Source organism: Poecile atricapillus, chromosome 11, assembly GCF_030490865.1.
Source record: "Poecile atricapillus isolate bPoeAtr1 chromosome 11, bPoeAtr1.hap1, whole genome shotgun sequence".
NCBI lineage: Eukaryota > Metazoa > Chordata > Aves > Passeriformes > Paridae > Poecile > Poecile atricapillus.
The window spans coordinates 5,088,382-5,112,135 of NC_081259.1; the positions used below are offsets into that span (position 1 = coordinate 5,088,382).

The 23,754-nt window shown below is 39.0% G+C and overlaps 1 long non-coding RNA gene across 3 annotated transcripts in view; it reads left to right on the forward strand.

Moving 5' to 3' along the window:
• LOC131583104 (uncharacterized) overlaps positions 1-22,246 on the forward strand; it is a 65,567-nt gene extending 43,321 nt beyond the window's left edge. For all 3 annotated transcript variants that reach the window (XR_009278444.1, XR_009278445.1, XR_009278446.1), the window contains 3 exons: positions 6,978-7,162; positions 18,170-18,225; positions 21,658-22,246. This is a non-coding gene — a long non-coding RNA (uncharacterized LOC131583104). The remainder of the gene's footprint in view (positions 1-6,977; positions 7,163-18,169; positions 18,226-21,657) is intronic.
• The last annotated feature ends 1,508 nt before the right edge of the window (positions 22,247-23,754 follow it).

Here is a 23,754-nt window from a genome sequence, read left to right on the forward strand (position 1 = left end):
AGATGGTAAAACATTATTCAGGGGCTTTCCAATTAGTCCCACAATACCTGTTTGGGGCACTGAATAGAGCTGAGGCTGTTTTCTCTGCTTTTAAGCAGGTTTTTGCTTTCCATGGGGAGGTGATGGTTCAGTTAAGAAACCCCACAGCCACGAGTTTAGGCTTCCTCATGCTCCAGCACTATGTGAGTGCATCCAGGCACAGGAGGAGAGAGGAAAACTTAATTTCAGCCACAATGCTGATCTTTGGCAAACCAGTGGTTTTACGGTGCTTCATGCAGCTCTGTTATTTATTTATTTATTCTTACAGATCCAGCACAGTGCCTTAATGGGTGAGCTGGGCTATTGCATTAACTCCTCCATCCAGCTGGGCACAGATTTGCATCCTGCTGCCACTGGGCAGGGTAGGATCTGAGTTTGCTTGCTGGGTATGGTGTAGCTCTCATACCCAGCTGAGCTGGAGCTTACCAGGGGATACTTTGCCTCTTGGAGGTACAAATGGCAGCTGCTTTAGGCAATGGGAGATGGCCTTGGCATATCCCTGCTTTGTCAGGGAACATACTGTACTTTGCTCTCACCAGATGCTCATGGTGCGTTATCATCCCGTTTTCACTCTAGGAATCATTGGCTGAAAAAGCACTGGGAAGACTGGGGGGAAAGTGAATACATATTTTGTAACATAAGTTTATTGCAGTATTTACAATTTGATCTGGACCAAAATACTCCTATCCTAAGATGACTTTCTTCCGAACTTTTCTGTGTTATTTCATTCCTATAAACTGACATGCTTAATACCATGAAAATATCAAGTCTGCCTCTCCTTTATCTTTGGAAGGAAGAAATAATTGAGTGAGTAATTCCAGAAAGTTCTTTTAAAATTTAATTTAATTATCATTAAACTTTAGGAATATAAGTTCAAGAATAGGAAGGGGAAACAAAGGGGGAAGGAGGAAAAATTAATAAATAAAATGGGATCAAAACTTCAAATCTCTCTCCTCCTTTGATAGCTCACGGAGCCCATGAGGAGTTGTTCTGTAAGATAACATAATCAGCATGGAGGGAGGCTGAAAGGCTCTGGGTTATAAATGGGAAGGTGGATTGCTGCCTTTGCACAGGCTGTTTTCAGGCATCGAGTCTTTTTCTGTTGTTGTTTTAGCTGTGTGGCAGCGCAAGACAAAAGGGGACACTGCAGCTTTCGAGCTTTCAGGACTGGGGGCTGAGGAGGAAAGGAGAGAAGAGCATGATTGATGGAGTTCTGGTTGGCTTATAAAGGGCAGCCGGGAGTGCAGGGAAATAATCAGGGAAAAGGGCGTCCCGTACTGGCGCTCTCAGAGGGGAGAAATGAATCCTGCACCTCTGCATTATTAAGTTGTCAGGCGGGCTGATGATGAAAATCTGAAGGTCAGGCATAACAAGAAGCACCTTATGGGGGGATCATGACCTTTCTGGAAGTGCTACACTCATGTTTATCTGCACCTAACCCTTATCCACAATTCTTCATTTGATAAGAACATTGGGAGAAGGGATGGGGAAGGGGGGGAAGGGAGAGGGAAGTCCTCATCATATGTATAAGCAGTGTGTGAAATTAGGCTTCCTGTGAAACTGATTGTGGATGCTCAATTCACAGTGAAAGATAATAAACCAAAAGGACACACGAGGGATGCAGGCAGAAATTGTTCACTACAGTGGAACTCAATAAAGGGAACAAGAGCTTTCCTAAATGACAAATTTGGTACAGTGGTGCTAAAATCAGGATTCTCCCTAGCACCACTGCAGCAATTTGCTCTCAGCTCTACCACTTTTTATTTACTTTGGAAGTCCTAATAATGTTAGAGAGTGGCTTTTTCATCTATTTATTTATTTATTTCTCCCCAGCAATGTTTATTCTTTAACTGCTTACTTTAAACCAAAGAGTCAAGGTGAAGGACAATGAAACCTTAGATTCCAATTGATTTTTTCCTCTTTAGTTTCCATATCAGAAATGAGTATAAATATAAATATATTCCAGGGTTAGACGCCTGTCCTGTGCTTGCCTTATTGACTGCTTTAATAAATGTCATGACCCCTCCTGCACGTGCGTGCACACACGGGCTCACACATGCTCGCAATCAAAGAGGTGGAGGCATTGCTCGGGTATAAATGCAGTAATGATGCAGTGGCACAGCAAATATTCCAAACCTAAATCTGCTCTAAGAACGTGCTAATAAGCTTTTTATTTCGCCCCAATTTACAGCACCTTGATTGTGCTTTTCAAATCCGTGAAGTATTTAAAGCATGACAAAGTACGCTGGTGGAAAAGTGAAGTCAAACAAGACTTCATAATTATTGCAATATATTCACTTTTCATGCATAATCCTTTAAATTAGCAATACAATATATCACCTCTACTGCCACTAGAGGCTAATGCACCTCTATTGAAAGCCATGTTAAGGAAAATTATGTCCTATCTGGAAAAGTCACATAAGCTTCCAAAATATTTAATGACAGTAGGTTCCCATCCTGTAATTTTTGCATACTCAAGTAGCCTCATTAGCCTTGATTTTCTTACATCAATGGACAATAACCTATTAACTTTAATGGATTTACTAATACACACTGATGTGAGATCAGAATCGGTACCTTTGGGACATCTTATTTAAGGATTACCAGAACAGCAGGAAAAGAGATATAACATACAAACTAATGAATAGTTTTATTAGATTAATTGTGTGATACTGGAACCCATCAACTGCCTTTAAAATGACTCTTTAATGAACAGGTGACACTGAAAAATACTATATTGTCGATACAACACATAATGAACCTTCTGTATCACATAAAAATGAAAGAAAGGTTTTCTATTTCTACTGCTTAAGTGATCCAATTTATCTATTTTTACTCTTCTGCTCTCCCATGTGCTTCCGATTGCTGGGGTTTACAGACAGCTTTTCATATTCTATTAAAAAACCCAACTAATAACACCTGGGCTTTGTGCAGTGACTTCCATCTTCAGGTCTAGTGCTGATCCAAGGTGGAGGTTTATTCAACTTATTGCTGAGGAAATGAGGGCATGGGAAATGAAGTCCAGAGCCACTGCTAAGACTGGTGACAGACCCTCAGTCATCTGGTAAATTGGATGGCTTCCCCATTTTGAACTTCTTTTCTGCAGGTAAAACAGTATAATTTTAGAAGGATGGTGCTGAACTATGGTTTGGGTTTCACTCTAGGCTTTGGAATGGATTTGGTGGAGCACAGTCATATGCCCTCAGCAAAAATCCTCATGGAGCACGTTATTGTTTAGCACAAACAAGGGTTGCAGAAGACAGGTTGAATCTTAGCTCCATTGCAAATCCCTTTTGACTACCAATAATTGCAGGAGCTCTTGAATCTGAGAGCCCATGGAGGTGTAAAAATATACTTTTTTGTGTGGGGAGATTTGCCTCCAAGCAACAAAACGCATAAACCACTCCAGTTTTTCTACGCAACAGCAAATCTTGGGTTTCAAGGTTTCAAGGGGTGTGGGAATTGATAGCAGATTTCTAAACCATTTGGCCATTCCCAAAACTTTGTCTTCATAAGCAAGACTCTGCATCCACTGTGATGTGATCATCATGGCAAAATAAATTTGTCTCAGCTCATGTGTATTCGCTCAATATTGTACTTGTTTGTTCTGTATAATGTGAGCCTCCCAAAACACTGTTTGGAAGCAAAAGCCAAATGCAAGGAACTGTACAGAATTTTCACAGCTTTGTCCTTTGTAGAAACACAAATAGATTACTTCACCCTTTTCTGTGGTGGGGGCTCCAATTCAACTGCTTTTCTGCTAACCCACCCTCATTTCTGTGAACTTCAGCATCTGTGAGACTTGTGAGAGATTTTATTATCTTTTGAGACTTTTTCCCTCCTCCTCCTGTCATCAAAATTGAAACTGGCTGATAAATGAGACGGAGAAGCATGATCTCATAACATGGTTTGTTAGAAATAGAAGCTAACAGATAATCTGTGTAAAAGCTGGTGGCCAAATCAGATTTTCTTACAGATTTCAGAATTGTGTTCTTTTATATGTTTATACGACACGTTCTTGTTATTGCTTACCTTAAAATATTATGCCAGATATTACTTGAAGTCAGATGCTGCGGGTTTTTTTTGCCTGTTTTTTTTTTTTTCCTTTTGTATTACATTGTAATGTTGATATGACTTAGGAAGGGCTTGGCTGTCATGTATCCACACTGGCAGCATGTTATGAAAAAAATCTGGAGCCAATAAAGCAGAGTAGGATACTGATGTTAGAAAAACCTACAAGCAACCCGTCCCCAAACACAAAGACTCTGATTTTATGCAGTGCAGAGAGCAAAAGTAATGAAAAAGGAAGGCTACTAAACAGTTGCTAGTTAGATGTGGTAAGTTCTATGGTAGTCTGAGGTGAGGAATAAAGAAGCCCTTTTCTTCACAGCATCCAAAAGAATGAGTGATGATTTCCAGTTGAGCTCCTCTAAAATCAGATCTGGCCAGAAGTCAGTGGGCAAATTTGCCTCACATAATGTATTATCTTTAGGCCAAATGCAGCTTTCATTGAAGCCAATGGAAATATTTTCATTGACTTTAACAGATTTTGATTCCAGGGTGTCTGTCTAGTAAGGTATATAAAGTTCTGGACAATCAAGGAAAGGGCATTTATGTGTTATTTTGTAGTGGCTTTGAAACCCATTAAGGACCACAAAAATCAGCCCCATTTTTTGATCACACCTGAGGTTTTAGAGCCTATTAGTCAATGTCATGAACTGAAACTCTTTATACTGTCCAAAAAAATATTTAGGTGCATTTAAAAATAGCTCCTGAAAAAGGCGTGCCACCAAGCATTTCCACTGTTGTTTTTCTGCCGCCAAAGCATGACTATATGGCTTTAGTGATGACTATTTTTACTCTTTGTTTACAAAGCCTGCATTTTAAACTGTGATAATCCCCTCAACTTGGTGCAAGCCTCAGAGGGCTGAAAGCTGGCATGGGAGGTGCCAACCCAGGTGTGGTGCTCTCTTCAAAGCATGACGGAAGCCATGGCTGCGTTACAGGGTGGCAGATGCACACACATTGCTCGGCCAAGTTGCTGCTAAAAATGGCTTTAATATCAAAACATGACAGTTTACAAGCAGCCAGTTAATCCTTCACATGGGCCAAGTGCCTGTTGTGAGTGAGGAGGGGAAATTCTGATGGAGGAGACTTTTATTTTCCCACCCATCTCTGTCACAAAAGTAAAGAAAAATCCTATCTATTCCTTGTTCCCTATTCTCGTGTGTTTAATCTCTTCATCTTCAGCCTTCCTGGTACACTTGCCAGTCCATTTCTCATCTCCCATAATGTCTATCCTGTTGATGGTGTTTCCACCCATGTGGTTGCTCTTAGGTCAACTTTTCAAGGAGTCAGAAACTGTTTGTGCTGTGCTGCTCATCACTGAGGTGCATTATACACTGTGGTCTCAGTCTTGGAAACCTGAGGCTTTGATTTGTTTGCTTGTTTGGTTTGTTGTTGTTGTTTTTCCTCAGTCAACAAAACTATTTAAATCTATTTAAATTGAAAATTGCATGGGGTTAAATTCTATACATAAAATACAGGAAACTGAACATCAAAAAAGGGTAAGAATATTTAAGAGAAAAATACTGAATACTGTGCTGTGCTTTGAGTTTCCATAATAAATATTGTGTATGATTCTCACCTGTATGGAGGAAGTTTTCTGTCCTGGTTTGTGTATTGGATAAATGCATATAAGTGAGGGTGACCACAGGCTGTAAATTAATATGAGGTGTGTAGTTAATCTGGTCAGTCATCTGTATGTGGGGTCAACAACCAATATTTTTCTTCTGGGAGTAACTGCTCACCTTGGAAAATGGCTTGGTTGTTTCCCCATGGTGTTCTCTTCCAGCATGTGTAATAACTCACAACTCTGGTGAGGAAAACCAGCAGGAAGTTTTCTTCTGGAGACAACTTTTGCTTATGTTACAAGAATCCTGGAAAACTTGATCTGAATGTTGGATTTTCTGGGGACAATTTAGTGCATTTCAAGGGATAGTTTAGGGCTTGGTGTGAAAATGGGTTTTGGGGTCCAGGAATCTGATGATGTTTCAGTGGAAATGTGTTCTAAATTGGAAGATCCTGGCACAGGGACCAATCCTGAAATTTTGGGAAGGCACAGCATCAGAACATTATGTTGAAGAGGATTCTAACAAAAAAGATTTATTTTAAACCAGTGCTGTGGAGCCTTTACCTGGATTTGCCAGTCCTTTTGGTTGTGGGATACAGAAATCTTGTGTCATTTTTTCTACATAACTGTAACTCCCATCACTTCTTTCCTAAATAGTCTACAGTATTAACTCTGCCTTTTTTCCCTCATGTCACTTCCAAGATGAGAAGCATGGCTTCAGTTAGTGGCAGTGCTGGGATTAGAATTTGATGCCATGTCACACAGAGATTGACATAAATACCAAAGAGAGGAAATCTGGATTAGATGTAAGCAAATATAAACAGAGACTAAAGCAAAAACTACTCCAAAATCACACTGACTCTTTCAGAGTCTATTCATCAGAAACCTGTCTGACTTTAGCTTCTGTATTAGAAAAGAACACTGGAATTTTCACAATATCATCTCATGGAAGAAAATCAGTTTCTGGCCATCCTTAGAGGAGCAGAATAGTTTAAACAGTGTTTTCATTATGGTGTTTTTACTGGGCATTATTTTTACTATGGAAAGTCCTTTAGAATTAATGGGAATTGATTTCAGTGGCCTTTGACATATTACTGAAAATAATACGGCAAAATACAACCTTTTCCCTCTTACCGCTACGCAAAGGCTTTAACTGGGAAAGCAGTTTACAATGGTGCCCCCATGTAAGGCTTTATTCAAAAGATTTTACGCTTGATAACATCTGAGCCATAGGAGCTGTATGTGGGGTTTAGCATCTTAGCAGCTGCAATTCTTAATCCTGATTCCCTTGCCTCCATATTAAAAGCTCCATGGTCACAGGACAGCAGCTTTGGCCGTTCCACATTGTCATTCATTCCTGTCCCCCACACGCGTGCCTGATCATACAGGAAAATGAGTTTACAACCGACTACGCCTATGGGACTCCCGGAGGGACACAATGCCAGAGCCTTTACTGGCGGTGGATGGATCCTCAAAAGGTTTGAAAGTTTGGTAAGTACATCCTTAACCAAACTCTTTTGACCTTTGTTCAGATTTGTTTTCGGGGAAGGGCAAAGGGTTGGGCCAATTCTTGTTCCATCCAACTGGCTTGTCCATCTGAGGGCTATCATTAATCACTGAATTGCAGCCATACCTTGCTTTGGAGACTGGGTCCCAATCCAGCAGGGTACTAAACTTTAGGCACATGACTAATTCTTTAAAGTCAAAAGGATTACCCATGTGCTGAAAGTCAGCTGCATATTGAAGCAGTTTTCTAGATCAGGCCTCGAGGAGTTAGGGAACATTTGTATTTATTGTACAGCAGCACCAAGTTCCTTCATTTTCCTTTGCATCACTTTGGTTCTCCTTGTTGCCTGGGAATTTTCTTTACAAGAATTGGTGCAAAGAGGCAGTGGGTATAGTTTGGAGCAGGACTTCACCCACTCCCAAAGTGTGGGACTGAGAAACCAGTGCTCAGTTCTGTAGACTTTTGAAGAAACAAGTAGATTCATAATCTACCCACCTTCACATTTAGGGAAGTTTCCTATTTATGTTCTGTATTATCTGATCTTCACTCACAAGTAGTTTATATTGTCATACATTTACTTCTTGATGTAAAGATGCATTATCATATAAAAAAGTAAAAAGACATAAAATTCAGTATCCAAGAAAACCAAGAGAAATCACTTGTTTGGATCTTTTGTAGTAAGTGATTATATTACGTCACATTTAATTCTCAGCTTGCCCAAACAGGTAGCAACAGCAGTTTTACACCACTTGAGGATTTGTCTCCTTAAGAAAAACAGGCCTCACAAATATGCTTTTTGAATTGTAAAATGCAAAGGGAAGTGAACTGAACTACGTCCCACAGGCTAAAACCTCCCAAGAAAATGTGTAATACTAATTTAAGAAAATAATAAAGAAAAAAAATCTGTCTTTTTTAATGAAACTAAGATTTTCTGAGGGTACGTCAAGGGTTTTATTACTGGTTCTACATAATAAAGTAATTGTGTAATTAGTAATACATTTGTCACTCCTTTACTGAGGAAAAAGTAAAACATGTACCGCTTTTGTGTAAATCCTGACAGTGGTGATTTTTTTCCTGAGAATTATACCATTATATCATAAAAGTGTCAAGGCATGAGTTTACTGTTCCTACTAATATTCTAAAATATTCTCTTAGGCTGACATCTCTGTCAATTAAAATTAAACAAAATTGCATTCTGCCATATACACTTCAAATAGGAAGCTTTCAAGTTTATGGCTGTTCTTTGAATTGATTTTTAAGATGGCATCTGTAAAACTTGGCTAGTACAAGATGAGGTAGGATGTAGTTAAGGTTCAGTCAATTTTAAAAATGTTTTAAAGATCGTAAATTGACAACTGAAATAGACTGAACATCCTTGGGATTTTTGGGCTGTCAAATATAAATCCATTTTTTTTTAAAAACAGAGCTCTTGCAAACTGAAAATTTTATGAAAACATGTTCTTTCCTCTCCCCCTTCTCCTCCCCCCTCTCCTTTGATATTTTTGCAATAAGTTACACAAACAAGAGGGCTTCTGGTGTTGTTTCCAGTTGCTTGGTCTCGCGGGATTTGGAATTCTTCTTCTCCTGGTGTTTCCCACAGAAATAGAGTGAGAACGTGCTTTCTCACGGGACTGTATTTCTCATGGAAAATAATAGGGTTGCCGGCAGCAAACGTTTTCTGCAGTGATGCCCTGCCAATAAAGTCTTCAGGGAAATTATTGCCCTCAATAAGATGAAGACTAGTAAATTGGAACCCCCATCCCTACTCCACAAAGATATGTCTTTAGGAAGCTTTCTCCTTCTATTATTCCCTGGAAACCCTGACCTCAAGAAAATGCTGTAGACAGTAATGCTTGGTTTACACTTAATTTTGTTCCCCAGAATAAAGATGTCAGTTAGTGTGTAAAAATAAAAAAAAAGAACAATCTTCCCTCCTGGACACCTCGACTAACACATTTATATCAGCACAAGCCCTGGTGTAGACAGTTAGGTTGAGAAAAGTTGTTTTACAGGATAGCTTTATTTTGTTAAGGAACTACTTCAACTATAACAAATGACCATTTTTGCTCTCAAAAACGGCATCTTCTAAGGGGGAGTTTTCTGGCACAGCAAACCCTTGTACATGTAATCTTGTCTAAGGTGTGTTGAATACATTCTACTATTATTAATAGTAGTATTACTAATATATTTATTTTCCTGGCTTTACTATGTGTCCAATTCAATCATAATCCATAATATCAAAGATTAAATCCATCAAATTATAGTAATATCAAAGATTAAAAAATGGACTGTGTTAATATAAAGCACATATTTTTGGAAAGTAATCTCCTGCATGGAAATTCAGGCAGTGTGCTTTCCACTGCTGGAAATGCAACAGGTCTCTGTAGAGTGGCTAGGGAAATCTGCTACTTCTTAGAGAAAAAGTTTCTGGGGAGGGAGAAAAAAAAAATTAAGAAAAAAGCAAACCTTCCCCCATGGAAATGTGCTCTGAAAGAAATGCAGGTGTTGCCACGCAGGAGTTCATGTCAAGAGAAATATTTCCCCAGGGTCCCATGAGAGGAAAGGGGAAAGGGAGGGGGACTCTGGGGTGCGTGACCCAAGAGTAGGGAAAAAAAGCAGAGGCTGGTGACAGAAAGACCTTAATTCATGCACCATGTGCTTGAGTGATGTGTTTACTTTCAGCCTTCAAGTCAAATTCAAGCAGCAGCCAAAACCCACAGATCAACACATTTTTAGTACAAAGTTAAAGTAGGGTCATTGGCACCCTGAGTCCCCCTCCAATTTCTGAAACAACATTAAATCCATATTAATACCCACTTTTAGTTAGCTGTGTCAAAGGAGATGGTAATTATGGGTAAGTATGAGGGTTAGGATGAAACCAAATAGTTGCTGCTGGAGGAGGTAACATAAGCACAATTAGTTGGCAGGGGTATTTTTAGTCTTGCAGGAGATTTTAAAGCTAGTTCTGTTCTGGTTTAAGTCAGAACTTTAAGGGCCCTTCTAAACCAGCCCATTCTATGATTCTATGACTCTAAGAGGGAAATTTATTTTTTAAGCTGCTCTTATGCTAATTATGCCTTCTGGCAGTGTTTTAGGTGTTGTAAATCAACAACATTGAAGTTCAGAGGAGTTCACGCTGGCTTACCCTGGCTAAGCACATGGTTCAGCTGAGGTAGAGATGGCCTGAGGTCTTCTAGACAAAAAGTGGAGGAAACAGTTCTGCTCCAAGAAGGTAATGATGATTTTAGCAGAATTTGGCCTTCATTATTAGTCTGTTCCGCCGGGATGGCAATGTGCTACATACAGGAGTGAACTCAAAGCCAAAATGCTGGGGTGAAGTAGGAGGCATCAGAGAAGACTTTGTTTTCCCATGGCCTGTGAATCAGTGGAAGTGCTTTCTCTAGCCCTGCTGCCTTGCTGATCTGGAGTCCTTGGGGCATCTCTCTCACGTGTTTCCCTTACAGAAAGGGTAGAAATGCTGACAGCATCTCATCTGGGAGCTCAGGGTACTCTTATGGGTTTGGGGCAAGAGGGCTCTTTCAAGTCTGATTTTCACCATGGGCTGTAAAAGCCTCCTTGGTTCCAGAGGCAGACACTGAACCTGACAACTAACAATGAAAACTCTTCTTCAAGCAGCCAGTGTTCCCTGCAGAGGAGGGTAACTCTGCCCTTAGTCCATTCTGGGACATGTTGGGGTTTCAGTCTGCCAGCAACCACACAGAATTAGAGGATCATATTTATGCCATACACTGATGACTGAAACCCATCACAGCAAGCTTTTTCCTTTTTTTTTTTTTATAAAGAAAGTAAATTAATTTTATTAGAACAGTGATATGACAAATAAATGTATTTTCTGTGTAACTCCAGTGAAAATGGACCAATGCTTAAAGAAAACAGCCATGCAAAAGTGATTTTTTTTTTTTGTCTCACCTTTACGGATTTGTGTGAAGGTCTTATTTTTGTTTTATTTCTGTTGGCCCAGACATCTGTGCATTTTATTGCCTGTTCTCAGGAACTTTGCAATGTTTTTGCGAAGAGCGGTAGGAAAGCACAGAGGAAAAAATTGAGTAGATATAAAGCCTTAGAGAAGTGGCACAACAGGCAATTTCTCCATTTGCTCCTACAGATATTGAGCTGAGCTGGGGAAATTACTTTAAGTACATAAGGTGACACAATTACTACAGTTGGGTCTTTGTTTAATTTTCAAAAAGACAATCCTAGACACCGAATTCAAAGGTGATTGGTTATAGGCTCTTCAGCCCTTCACCTCTAGGTCACCGAGTTCAACACCATCCCAGGTTGCAGCTCTGCACTCTATCCTTTGTGAACAATTCATCTGAGAAATTTATACACCTTTATTTAGCTTGTGACTTTTGTAATGACAAATTTTGTGTTTTTACAAATATGTGCACGGTCCAAAATGATTTGGCATGTGGGCTGTGGGGGCCGATTTCAGCTTGTGGACTAATCACAGACTATTCACCATGACTGTTGCTTTGAGTATTTCCTATTCATGAGGCCTGATTAAGATGCATAGCTCTGTTTCATTTGGCTTCATTGGATGACACCCGTATTGCAAAGAGCTTTCGACTGACCTTCTAACCCTTTTGGTGAAAATATATGTGCACGAGTGCCCACAAGGCTCTCCTGCAGTTTTTTTTTGTGGGCAAAATTTCATGCAGACAAGTGTTGGTGAAAAGTGCCTGATGAAGAGCAGAAACAATATCTGAAGAGGTGTATGAGATTTATTCACGCTGGTGTTGTGAAATGCTATTTTTGAACTCTTTCCCTAGATCTTGAAGTGAGCAAAAAACTGTCGGGTGAAAAATCCCCGTGTGAAATAAATGAGTGGTTCCCTTCCATTTCTCAGTGGAGATTGTAAATAGAGTCACAGTATCCAGAAGCAGCTGAATAATTTTGAAGCAGTCTCCACAATAAAGTCACTGGATACTTGGAATTCAGTGGTGCCCTGGCCATAGTACTCCTGGGTGTAGTACAGACATAACTAGTTAGTAATATATTAAGTCTCCTGCGCTGTCATTTCAGGTGGAGTACTTTTACTAAGGATGTCAATCTCTACATCTATTAACCTTTAACCAATTAATTTCAGTTTAATTATTTTTTTTAATTAAAAAAAAAAAAAGAGACAAACCCAAAATCAGTAATGCGCAGAAATAAGAAATGATCAAACTTCGCCTTGGAGTTCTAATGCCAAAGGGAGAACAGGGCTACAGTCCAGGCCAAAAAATTGGCTCATTTAATTACACCTGCACAGTATTTCAATAGTATGCCTTGGTGAGAGGGGCTTTTAAGAGTAAAGTGCTTTGAAATAAAGCTATTAAATGGATACAGAGACATTGATCGATACACTCGAGTTATGGGGAGGGGGGAAGGAGGGAGAGGGAAGAAAAAGACTTTTTTTCTTCTCTGTAAGAGTGGATTTGGAATCTTCAAGTGCATAAGGACGGTAAACGATTGCTAAAAGTCCAAATTAAGAGGTATTAGTCTATTGTGTGGCAGTCAGTCACATCATATTCGCATTGCTGTTTTCTTGTCGGAGGTTTTGCCTTGATCTACCCCGGACCACATTGACAAGTCACAATTGAAGCATTCTAAATAATCCACAGTGAAATAAGGCATAGGGTGTCACTCTCTAGGCTACAGAAAGCCTGAGTGCAGTGAAGTTAGAAAGGGTAGCAAAGCCCTTTTCAGTCGCGTTTCTCAGCCGATTAAACTCATTCAGGGCCAGGCTGCTGGAACGAAAACAGAAAGATCACCTCCTGTTCTCCAGTGTTTTGTTGGCAACAGCAGACAGATGTAGAAAAGTAGAAACATTTTTACTATAGCAACAAAGGGGAAAGGGGTGGGAGGCAAATAAAAAAAAAAAAAAAAAAAGTTGGAATTTGTGGTCTTGTTAATGTACCAGGTACTTTGGGATGGTACTCCAGATCAAGAGACTCTGTCAGCACAGATTGGAATTCAAAAGATCCATGTGAAATGACTGTTCAGTGCAAACCTGTGTCCTCTTTTCTCCCCAAACTCCTCCACTGGTACAGTAATTAACCATAAGAACAGATTGACACATGGAGATCCAGTTCATTAACATTTTTTGTTTGGTTGGTTTCTTGGCTTTTCAGAAAAAACCCATTTACGACTGATGCCTTCTTTAAGAGTAACCCATCCACCCATGCAGCCACACTGATGTGACATATTGTGACACAAGGTGCCACAGAAAACTAAGCCGGGCCCTCAAGTGAAGGCTTGATTTAGCCATACATTCTCCACAAGTCACCGATTAAATTAACTGTTGTAGATTCAAGGTAGGAAAACGATAATTCATCTGCTGTGAGTAGTTGTGCAGAAATGGTTTGCTGCTGCAGGAAAAATAATCTGCAAAATACATCTTTAAAATATGGTACTTTTCCCTTTCAATGTATTAAGGTAAATAAATTCAGTTGCAGGAAATGCAGCACATTTTTAAGAGGTCGCTGCAATGATTTTTACCTGCTGTGCGTAATGCATTTGTGCATACACAAAATATAGTCTTAGAAAATGCAGATTTGCATGTGTAAATGAGAATACAGATGTTCAGATAAATATAATCAAAAAGTTTTTGCTAACTTTTGGTATAGAAATCCCCATACATCGAGTTAGGAATAAGTGAAAATTATTTCATGTCCCTGCAATGAAAAACCCTCAACTAAAACAAGTACAGGAATGATTCTGTAGCCATGTAATTAGGGCAGTAAAATGGGGGACCTATGTCCCAGCCTCTCCACTAATAAAACCATTCTGTATAAAATTATATTTATAAAGGCAATACTGACTTTTTTCTTTACCAAGACCTGTGGTTAGGGGAGTTATTTCAGATGTGGCATAGATTTCACTTTTATAAAAAAATTGGGACAAAAAAGGATTTATATTGAAGTGTTTCTGCCTCCTAACTAAATATGCTGCTGATGAACAGATTAAATCCAAAAGTTAGCTCTCAGAAAGCCAAACATTGTCACTGCCTTAGAGTCTTTAGAAAATTTATCCATTAACCTTTGTATTTACGTCAGTGCTGAGCCCTTTTGAAAACCAGATCTTTGGAGATGATTGTATAGTTTAATGTTTCTGGGAAAAAAAAAACAACAAACCAGCAAAACCAACCTTTAAATTCCTATGTCTGTTAAATATCTAAGATCTACTCATTTTCACTTGGGTGCTTTTGGAAATCCAAACCCAAAGCTAATTGCCCTTTGTCTCACAGCAGATAAGTGCAAGGAAGACTTAGCAAGGCCTGTGGAGGGGGCAGGTGGATGCAGGGGGTTTTGCTCCGACTTGTCACCATTGGGATAACGAGTTCTGACCCCTTGGAAATCAGAGGCAATTCCCCTGAGGACATGGAGAGCAATGTCAAGCACTTTAGCAAGTAGGCTCCTCCACAGATGAAGCACTTGAGCTTTTATGCACAATGACCTGCCCAGAGATTCAGAGAATTTTTTAAATCTCTTGTGGTTCTGGGCTTAGATCCGAATTTTGATCTAACATCTCACACGTCCCAGCGTTATAGAGCTCCTCTTCCAGTCTTCATTTCCCGAAAACTTTGAGTCTTGCCCACTCTGTGCTCTGCATTTGCAAGGACTGATCTAAAATATTGTCCTCATTTATCACCGTGTTGTGCTTTTACCATGCTTTAAAATTTTCTGCAATATATATCAGGTGTCTATGGATTTTGGCATGGTGTTGGGTCATCTCAGAGATTTGGCATTGTTTAGACTGCAAAATAGCACACGGGGTCAAGAGCAGTCAATACTGGGCCTATAAATTTTTGGCTGGGCTCTCATAAATTGTCCTCTAATTTGTGGCTTGAAAAAGACAGGGAAAACAAAAAGATATCAGAAGTCAAATCTCTTTGCCTCTACAACATCACTTGTTTTTTCAGAGAAAAAGGAAAAAGCTGTCCTTGCCAGCAGTCCACTGAGGTATTTGCTTCTATTGTCCACGTTGGACCAAAAAATCAGGGACCAGGTTGACTTCTGGCGTTGCGCTCCTACAGGGAAATGCAAAACTAAATCCCCAGGCAGAATTTCAGACAAACAGTCATTTTATTTACTTATATTCATCTCTTCTGGAAAAAGGGGGGGGAAAAAAGGGAGAGAAAATAGCTTGCTTAATCCCAGTACTAACACAATATTGATTCACATTCATGTTCAGTATTTATTGACGTGCATTGCATATGATGGAGGCTATCAATTAGGCTACTCTGCTGAAGGGAAGGGGCAATCATATTAGAAAACAGATGAAGCTCATAGTTTATATAGTCCTAATTTTATGTAATGTAAACCTTTCAAACCCTGGGCACATGAGAGTGAAAATGCATGTCCTGAAGAAAAAAAAATGCAGAAAACAAATGGATTTACTCTCCAGCTAATTACTGCGGGTGACTGTCCTCAGTCACATCACTGTTTCCTGAAGTTCTGTAATGAAATGAAACTTCACTTAGTACAAGCTGAATTTTTGTGTATTTCATTATCCAACATAAAATACGTTAGCACAACAGCTTAGCATAAGGTTTTCTTTTCTGAGTGGATCAGATACGTGAAATTTTGGAGGTGGTGCATAATCTTATCATGATCCCTCTGTACACTGAAGCTGAGGTTCAGCACACTGAGCCCCCATTAAACATCAATGTCAAGGTGAGAACATGGGCATATGGGCAGTATTCAGGCGACCAAGTTGTTGCATGCAGAAATCAAATATAAAACATTCCTTTTTTTTTGCCCCTTGGAGGTTTTATTGCATGGTTACAGCTGGATTTACACTGTATTTAATAAAACATTAGTAGCCATCAGGGATTGAAATATGTAACGTAATTCTCTTTCAGTAAAATAATTCCATAAATCCAAATATGAACCTATTTGTTTTTTTGCAAGTACTGTATGCCCACAATTAAATTAAACCCTATACATGGCTCTTTTTTTTTTCACCATGGAATTTAATGGAAGCAAAATCCACCTGCAAAGTTGATTTTGGATATATATTGACATTTTTTGGAGCTGAAGTAGGTCTGGTGGCTAATAAGTTTTGGGGAGAAAGAGGGCTGCTGGCTCTCCATCCTTGCTGAGCTACTTATGACACAAACCTGTGGAAAAATGAGGGTCAGTGCTGTGTTGCAGAGGAAGGTGAAGGTACTCCTAATTGTGCACCAAAAAGAAGTGCAGAATCGGTGTAATTTATGCCAAAACCACTGGTCCCTACCTGCAACTTAGGAAAAAGGAAAAAAATAAAAAGGAAAAAGGAAAAAAGAAAGATGCATCCATATCTTAGCAAGTATAATGTTTTGGAGACATCTTGAGTGTTTCTGGCAAAAGACACAGTTGGTCATATCTTCAGTGGGATGAAACAACTGCGTTGAGGTTTGCAGCAGCTACAGATGATTTTCTTGTAGGCATTGTGCTAATTGTCATGGAAAAAACAGGCAAAGGGAAAAGAAACAGAAAGACTGTGCAGGGAAATAAAACAAAGGTATTAGAAAATGGAGCTTGATGAGATATCTTGAGAGTTCTCCATGCAGTTTCCAGATACAAAAAAGTTTGAGTAGGGAAAAACAGCTATTTTGTTATTTTTCTAATGAAAATAAAGATAAGGAAAAGAGAGTGGATGCTCCCAAGGACACATTCTTGGCTATTACAGCAGGGAGCCATTTTCCAAGTAGAATGAAGTTTCTGTTTTGCAACAGCAACTGTGGCTAACTGCACTAGGAAAGGAAGATGACTCCAACTGGAATTTGACTAGGTCCATAAAACTGCTACTAGTGTACTTCTGTGTGAAACATGATCTTTGAAATTACGAATCAACAGTCTCTTTTGTCAGTAGTTTTCTGTAAACAACAATTTTGGCAGCAAAGCACAGTACCAGTGCTGCGGAGGTAGAGATTCCATGTCTTAGAGGAGCTGCACATCATTTTGTGAAATGCCTGAGGTTTTATCCGATTCTCCTCTTAGAGATCCAATGGAGCTAAATGAGTGATCCAGTCTGGCTCACGTGGCTGATGTTCCATGGACTAACAGAGGCACAGCATGAAGCAGAACAGGTGACAGCAGCTGTAGCATTTAAGCTCTGTCAGGAGTTTGGGTAGAGACAAGAACATCTGAAATGTGAATTCTTATTTCATATTTTATACAAATCCTTCAGCTTCCCTGCACAAAAAGGTGCAGTAAAAGACCATCATCTCCTGTCCTAACTAAGCTGTCTCTGACTCAAACAGTTTTTCCTCTTCTTCAGCTCAGGTGCCTCTTGCATTGAATAGCTGCACCTCACCGAAGATCAGAGAACTCTGTTTTAAAGAGAGAATTGTATTTTAAATTGCAAAACCCCCAGAACACTGAAATTGTGCAGCTTGGTACTTTTTAAACAGAATAAATGCTCTCACTTTTTTGAATTTTTGCTTCACTTTCTTCTACTTATACTTAATGCTTCCAATAGTTCATTTTCACATTGTCTCTAAAAAAAAAAGCAAAAGGAAATATTAAAGGTGTTGCAAGTGTTTAAATGTGCAGCTTATAATCGTTCCATTTTGCACTTTTGGCATTTCTGATTAAGCAAGTGTGAAACTTCTGGAAAATAAAAAAAAATTGAGACATTTGTGAGCTGGGGCTAATTATTGTTTTCAGTAAAAACCACTGACCACACTCCTTTTTTTTTTTTTTCCCCTTTAATTTAATGCAGTGTTTTATGTTAGATCAGGTAGGAGACTTATTTGTATTTATTTTTCTCTTTCTGTCAGTTGTAGCTGAAGATTGAAAAATTAGTGAGATGTTCAGGACACTAATCCAGGTGAACTTTGAAACACTGGGATGTGAACCAGGTGTGCATTCAGATGGTGGCTTCACATCACCATCCAAGTGCACTGAAAAGCATTTGCCACAAAGCTCTTCAAACATGGGGCAGAAACATATTTCACTGTGGCTGTATTCTAATTTTGTTTTTGTTTTTTTTTGTCCAAGAAACTCAAGAATAAGACAAGAATTACTAAGAACTCAGTATTTTCTTCTAGCTGCTGGTAAATACTTATCGAATCTTTCTTTGGGGTCAGTGATTTTTCATATGTCTTAGTACACAATGGAATTATTTAATTACTTTTGCTAGCAAGTTTACAGACAAGTATATCCCTATCATACTGCATATCCTCAAATAAGATTATTTACAATCCAATCTAAGGAGTGCTGACTGGTGTCATTGGAAGCTAAAGCTGCATCAGCATTTAAATTTCTACTTTTCTGGGCAAAAACCCAAGTGGCTGATTCAATTAAACTCTTTATGTTATATATTATCCAGAAGTTCACAATCTGAAGTGATTCTCAGAGTCTGAAGCCATGCCTTTATGATTGCAATTTGGTAGCAAGACAATTTCCGAGGACTGTTTTACTTGAACTGCAATGAAAATGTCAGGACATAACACACTTTCTGATGTGGGTTTTATGAAAGCCACTCCAAAATCAACCATTATTTCAAGCACAAGCAATAAATAACCTTCATTATTCATTAGAGTGTATATATGCATTTGTGTTTGCAAATACGGTGGTTTCCTGAGAAAAGAACCCTTTAATCAAAAGACCCTTCACTCATTTAAGGAGGTAACAAATGGGTAGGCAGGAGGCACAGGAAAAGACACTCTTTAATCGGTAATGGAGATAATCTATAGAGTTCCTGCAATGCAAGTAGTCCATCTTCCAGGCATAAACTTTAGATAAGGCGTAGGATGTGGAAAGATTCATGCAATATTGTGGAGCTACTTTTCATAACAGTCATTTGGAGGAATTTTGTTTATGGTCTATATTGAACAAAGAGAATAGACCTTTCCCATACCCCGTAAATCACGGCCCTCCTGACGGGTGTCTGCAGCGGCGCTCCACTGTTACTATTCACAACAACATTAACACCACTGAAATAATCTCTGTGAATTTACTGCTATTTACCTGTTCAGATTGCTGCACCTCTGCAAACAGTGGTGTGCCAGACCTGCAGCAGCTCCTTCCAACTTTAAACATTATGTTAGAATGCTAGCAAGCAGCCTCCCCACATCTATTTCATTTGCATGAGAGTATTTTTTTTTTTTTCTTATTTTTCAGGAATCTTTTAAAAATTTGTTTGTGAAGAAAATGGCGAATTTAAACAATTTTTTTGGCAATTCAAAAGCCTAAATTCTGATTTCTAGAACTGGCATTGTATTGGCAAATTCAAAACTATTTTCAATTTTAAATTATTTATTCTGGGGGTTAAAAATTAAATTGGAGGAGATATTGAATGAAAACAAGCTGAATGTTCACTGTAAAAGAGACTGAAATGCAACAGCATCTTGGGCTTTCATACAGAAGGGTATTTGTATAATGAAATCTCTGGTTTTGTTGAGAGGTGAAATTGGGAATAACACTGCTAGGAATGGATTTTTTATAGTCATTTAAGAAAATGGAAAAAAAAGGAGATATCAAACCGTAATGACCGACAATTTCAAACAGAGGCTTTGGGATGATGCTGGAGGATCAGATCAAACCAATTAAAGCACTGGGGAAGGATACTGGCTCCCAGCCCCTAGATAACAGCTCAGAGAGGAGGGGAGGAGGAGGACTCCTCTCTCTTTCTCTTTCTTTTTCCCACTCCTTTTTTTCATAGTGGGGGCACTAATGAACTTTTCAAGTCCCATGAAGACAACCCTTGTGTTCTGATTAGTCGCCTTACTTTTAATGAATTGTTTTAATCAAGTTTCAAAGCAGGCACTCTATGCTTCATTGCAGCAGCCCAATGACAATGAGCTGAATGTTACCAAGACAGTGCATCTGATGGACTTTAATGGATTTTATGTGACAGTGTCTAGTGGCCTCATATTAGACATAGCTTTACAACAGAGAACCCATGGGGTTGCACTATGCATTTAATCTATACAAACTGTAAGGATAAGGGAGAGGGAAGCTGTGGAGGGGGGGAGACTCTGAACCCTGAAGACCTTCAAAAGACATGCATTTCATACTAATAAGAAACAGTCTTCTGTCATTTTATTTTATTTTTTTAAATTTTGTTTTGTTTTGTTTTGTTTTTGCAATAGCAAAGTCCCGCCGTGTTTTCTTAGGGAATGTCATGAGTATAATATCTCCAGGGCTTTTTGCAATAACATTCTCGAAACATGAAGTTATCTGGAAAAATTAAGCTCTCAAGGAAATCTTGGCAGGGCTGTAACATTTCCTGGATTTCAGGTAGCGATTCTGAGTTGTGATCTCTTAAGTCCGTAACAATTTGCTATTTCTAATTTATTGCTTCATTTGTGACTGCTGCTACAGCGAGGTAAATTTATTCTGATTTGCACAACCTAAGTCTTAGCTCTGACAGTGACTAATTATTACCTGAGTTAAAATAATGAAAGTGTCGGAAAGTGTCCGAATGCAATTTGTTAGGAAAACATGTGGCATGCTGTGTTACCCAAGCCCAGAAAAGCCTAAGTGATCAGAAACCATGGAGAATTAAGAATTTTTCCCCCAAAGGTTACAAATCAATGTGGAAATTTTTCAGGGAATTGGACTGCTGAGGGGTTCCATTCACTGGAATATAAAATGCAGACCATGCCTTTCTAATTTTCTGCCTAAGAAGGAAAAGTTAGTTTTTTTAAAAGAATCTAAAAGAATATTATAATGGCAACCATGCTCAGAGAGCTTGCATCAATTGTAGATTATTGTTTGATATTATTTAAATTATACACTGGATGAAGATAATGTTGCAGGCATTCTTTCTCAGAAAAAAATACAAGAAATCCACAATAACACATAGAAAACAAAATCTGTCTGAAGAAACTCTGGAAGTATGAGCACCTTTAGCTGATGTAACACGTTATTTTTTATTTTTTTTTTATTGCTGGCTCATGGTTGGTCCTGTGTTCTGTCATTTATAGGCATGTCTTATCCACAGAACAGCTCAACTCCAGCTGTGTAAAATGAATCCTGAAATGAAATGGTCAAATGATGTTAATGACTCTGTCTGCTTGCAAAAGTTTCTGAGGAATGTTAGCAGCTCTGGGTTAGAATTAGAAAGCCTCTGACAGCTCTGTAGTTCTGGTTGTTCAAATAGCTCCATGCAAGCAGAAGGGATATCAGTAAATTAAAATAATAATGCAAAAAAATACTAAACAGCTATCTGGCTGAAAAAGTAAGGCAGCACAAATGATTTGGGTTCGCTTCATTCTGAGTATTCATCACTCTCGTGAGCCATTTAAGCCACACTTGAAATTAAATTTATCTTGAGCAGGATTTAATTTAGATTTAATAAGGCAATTGTTTTATTGTTAAGCACCAGTTGGATGTCAACACATAATGTTTCCTAGAGTGATAATTCTCCTGTACTCTGAGAAGATGCAGGGACTATATGAAGGCTGGCGATTTCATGGGCCATAATGGTGTACCTATGCTTAATATTGTTTAATATATCTGTATTTCTGTCTGTATTTCAGGCTCTCCTGCCACACCAATGTCCTGTTGTATTAAGAGGCTACACATCTGTGCCTGTCTAACACACCTGCTAGACCTCTTGAGAGATATGATTATATTAATTACAATATATTGATTGATTTCTACTTTACACGGACTGCCTGTATTTAATTTAAATATACAATGAAGCATATTGAGGACACAATTTGGATTGTTACTGTGATAAATAATTGCTAATTGTGTCATGATAGATCACCTATTTTAAGGCAATGTTTCTCTTATGCTAATAGCAACTGCATATATGGAATACAGTGAGAATCTGTTTCAATTATTCATATTTGTTCCTGGACTTTTCTATTCAGGTCTGGAAGGAACAATACATATCTTGGCACTTCAAAACAAATGCTGGCATAATTTTCAGGAAAACATTTATGCCTTTTCACATAGAGTCCATGCATGCTGTTATGTTGATTACATGAAAATATAGACGTCAGTATGTAATTCTGGTCTCTGTTTTGCTAATTCTAGTCTGTGTACAATATATATATATATATATATATATATATAAAGATCAGTCAGCTAAACCGTTAATAATATTTGTAAAAGCAACTGCTATTAAAGCCTATCAGTAGTACAATATTACTGTCAGTGGTTTTCCTATTGCCCAAATATATTAGATTATATTTGTTATTTTATGTGAAAACAAAAACATTATTTTTGAATCTTCCCTACACCTACGACAGACCTAACAACAAATTTTCCAAGTATTTACATTCAAGGGAGAAAAACCCAACAGCATTATATTTTTTTGCCTTCACTTCTGTTTTGTGTCTGCTTTCTACAAATCAAACCAAACTTATACAAGTCAGTTTGCCAAGAGAAGTTTCCATGAAAACAGCAATTTAAAAGAAGCCTGGAGAGTATTTGCAAATTGAGAATTTGTAAATACAACATTTATTATTAAAAACTTGGTTCTAAGAGTCACACTCAGTTAATCAAGGAACAGAAGCAACTCTGTGTGATTCACACGCCCAATAAAAAATAATCGGAAGAGACCCCAGACATATAATTTCTAATCTATGACTCCACTGAAAAAAACCAGCAGCTGTTCAAAGAAAATTCATGTACTGAGAGAGAGGATGGGGTTTGGATTTGAAAAGCATCTCAGACAGATCCTTTTGTTACTGAGTTCACTCGGAAATTTCTGCCTGGGCTGGGGTGCAGGGAGGGCGCAATGACCCCTCCTTGTGCTGATCTTTTGCTGCTGTTTGGTACCTTTTAGGAGGGGCTCTGGTTGGGTGCTGTTCCTCAGCCATTTGCAGAGGCACCAAGCTCAGCTGAGGAAGTTTCTGCTCTTTTTCCAGCTGTGCATTGTTCCCATCCTGGCAGTGCATCCCTGCTGTGCAGCTGGACATCCCTTTGGTCAGGCATCTCTGTGCCCTTCACCATGGCAGGAGTTTGGATTGGGAACACGGAGTTTTCCTTCCTCTTCTTTCTGGAGGGAGTCACCAGCAGGAGATTTTCGTGTTGTTAGTTGCAAGAGCCTGGCATGAAGCTAGAGGACAAAGCTGCTATAATTTGAGGATGAGGTGAACATAAAGCACTGAACATCCTATTCAACCCCATCCAATAAGTTGTGGAAAATCTATGCACTCAAGCCCTCCCAGCACTGCCTTTCATAGTTGCAAAGGATGTTTTCTACCCAGTCCTGCAGTGAGGTGTCTCCCAGCAGTGCTGTGAGGTGGTTCCCAGCTCAGAAGGGACAGTGTGCACCTACAGGAGCAGGCAGTCCCCTGGCACCCCTGGACCAATGGCTCCAGCACACGGTGGGATGCCCCGAGCAGCCCCACACCCAGCACAGAGAGGGAGCACAGCCAGGAAGGCTGCAAGCAATCTGGGCCAGTAATGAGCAGCCAATTAATTGATTACTGGAAGTATAACTGAATCCTATGCCTCCGAGAAATCTAAAATATAGTAACTGCTTACTTTATTGACAGCATTCATGCCATATTTAGTAGCTGGTATGTAAAAAGTAGCTGGACAATTTTGTTACACTTAATATGTTTCAGAACACAGCATAAAACATGTTTTAACACTATAACAACTATTGAGCAGTACCT